This window comes from Pinus tabuliformis, chromosome 1_2, assembly GCF_031772625.1.
Source record: "Pinus tabuliformis cultivar Carrire ecotype Pingquan chromosome 1_2, CPIR1, whole genome shotgun sequence".
Lineage (NCBI taxonomy): Eukaryota > Viridiplantae > Streptophyta > Pinopsida > Pinales > Pinaceae > Pinus > Pinus tabuliformis.
In genome coordinates, this window is record NC_142298.1 from 949,591,680 (window position 1) to 949,594,377 (window position 2,698).

The following is a 2,698-nucleotide window of genomic DNA, read 5'->3' on the forward strand; positions in this document are numbered from 1 at the left end:
CCAAAACTGGGGTGTGCAGAATTAGGGTTTGTACTTGCAACTCAAAAAATAGTTAATTATGAACTAAATTTATTTAGAAGAGCTAACAAGTGGTAAGAAATAAAGAAAATATTTATTCCAATCAACGGAAACTATTTTTTAGATAATATTAAAACCCCTCAAGGAAAATACATCTGAAACTTATGCATAGTAAAAATAATGACTATCAGAGGATGGTTATGGATTGTACCTGCATAGCCACGATGAGAACCCTGGAGTTAGATTCGGCATTGTTGGAAGATATTTATTGTGAAGAATTAAATTGAGTATCCAAACCTTACCTCAGTCTGTTGTGAGGGTAGGTTCAACTCTGTAGATTTCGCCACCCTACTAAAATTTTGGAAAGTGAGTTAGGAACAAGATGATTAAAGATATCTGAAGGGGCAAGAATTGAAGGCCATGAAAACATTTAGAATAGGAAGTGTGTAAGAAGCCTACCTAATAGGCTGCACGTCATGATGTCGGTCTTCACCGCTGATAGATTTTTTGCAAAGCGACAACATGCTGGTGGAGAATGGAACAATGCACAATGTAACGTCAGAAGCGGGTAATCAGTTACCTGTAACTATTAGTTTTCACTACAGTTGTTTGATCGAACCCTAACTTGCTTGGGTCGTGGATCTTCTCCCAAATCCCCATAACAGGAGCAAACTCTAGATGGTTGGAATCAAACCACTTTATCAAGAGTTCCTCTATTAATGACCCTACTACCAAGATGACAGGTGGAAGTGATAAAAGAAGAAGATTTACGTAAGCACACCTAATAATATATTTACTTCGAGGAGATTACCAACGTCATAGGTATCACATAATTTTCATCATGAATCAAACGTTAGATTGGTGTTATGCTATCCACAACATGTTAATGTATGAACATGTATGAAATAATAAGTCCTAACCAACCGTATTGCATGAAACGATTTTTGACATAGAATGTTGTGTTGGGGTTTAAGCCTACGATCTAATAGATGCTTGAGTTTTGTATACGGTGACTTGAGATTGACTTTTATTAGTCCCTGCCATCCGGCATCCGGCAGGGACTATAGTAATCGATATGACCCCTAGATAGCATTACTTCACCCCTTTTAGGAATCGATTTTTAGTAATTCGGAGTGCTGTTTGGCGATTAGATCAAGGTTTCAAGGATGTCTGCCCTCCCCGCCAGGATGCCGAAGGACTGCCATCTTATTTGGCCTCTTCCCGAGGCGGGAGAGGCCAAAGCTTAGGTTATTTCGGAAATAGGCGTGTATGTTTCGCTGTGACCGTCAGTGGTCTGATTTTAATGCTAACATTAATTCATCAATTCATATGCTAAGGTTTCTGCAAACAGGCATATGCTAAGGTTTGGCATATTCTCCGGCGGCAAGTGTTCAACATGCAGGGGGCGGCAAGTGTTCAGCATGCAGGCTGCATGCACTGCAGCGGTTGCATTAAAGCAACTTACCTGCTTGTTGGTGTTCGATTTGGTCAGAAGAGCCTCTCCGCCACTGGTTTCGGCTTGGTCCGTCAAGCTGCAGATTCCCCTCCCTCGCCTCCTCGCCCCCGAAAAGCCTCTTCGTCCCGGAAAATTGGGGGGTCCTGTAACTCCACGGCTTGTTTTACTGCCTTGATGTCTTGGGTTTATTTGCTTCCAACTGAGCTGTAGAATATGTTTCGGATGCTAATCTCCATTTTTCTTTGTGTTAACAGGAAAGAGGGACTGGTCAGGTGTGACGAGATGCAAGCCCTGGTCGCGTCATGGGTTCATTTGTCTATAGGTATGTGAAACCCTTTGCCTACATTACCTCGTTGACTCTTATCGCCTGGTTTTCCGATTCGAGTGCTAAATGTCTGCGTTAAGAATGAGGGCGGTACTGTTGATTAGGAATCTCTCTATTCATTGTTTTTTTTCTCCTTCATCATTTGCGAATAGCATTACCAGAAATGATTTTCCTTTGATGTGGTGAAAGCGGCCTCTGGTTTTGACCTGTTGTTTCTAATTTCTTATTTTGTGGCCCATGGTCGGGGTAGGACCAGTTTCCTCCACAGATTTACTTCCGTTTTAGTCTATCTGTGACAGGCTACCTTCCTATCGGCTCGTGACACTCGTTCTCGACCTGTATTGGGGTTTCCCTTTTTCCAGTACTGATGTTTACGACTTTATGACAGTTTTGAATGAATTATTCTAGGTCATATCCCCCTCTGTCCTTGTATTGGTTTTTCTTGACCCTACAGGACTTGGTATGATTTCGAAATTACATTCTCATACTCTTCTTCACATGGATCATCGTACTCTGTCTATTCGGATGCACTGCTGGCACCGCCTGGACCATTGTCAATCTCTCCCATTTCGCGGTCAGTATTCAATTCATTGCTTCTCTGTCATTAATTTCCTGAAAATCGACTCTTTAGGGTTTATGTTTTGGGGCCGTAACAGGTTTCGTGCAAACCAATTACTTTTCATTACGTTTTTCTTTCCTTCAACTCTACCTATTGTATCAATGTTCAGATTGTATCCATGTTAAATCTGAAGTATATAATTAGATTCACTGTGAAAAAACATACCTGTGCAGACAAAAAATGTATGGAAGTTCTTACATGCAGAATATTAAGAGGTTATTAATGACTGTGCTTTTGGAAATTCTTACATGCAGAATATTACCAGATTATTAGATTATTA

The 2,698-nt window shown here is 40.8% G+C and overlaps 1 long non-coding RNA gene across 2 annotated transcripts; it reads left to right on the forward strand.

Moving 5' to 3' along the window:
- Positions 1–1,541: 1,541 nt before the first annotated feature.
- Positions 1,542–2,176, forward strand: LOC149209102 (uncharacterized). Of its 2 annotated transcripts, none has more exons than XR_016252180.1 (2): positions 1,542–1,796; positions 2,085–2,176. It is a non-coding gene; the product is annotated as an uncharacterized LOC149209102 (long non-coding RNA). The 2 variants fall into 2 exon arrangements; XR_016252181.1 differs by having other exon boundaries at positions 2,099–2,176.
- The last annotated feature ends 522 nt before the right edge of the window (positions 2,177–2,698 follow it).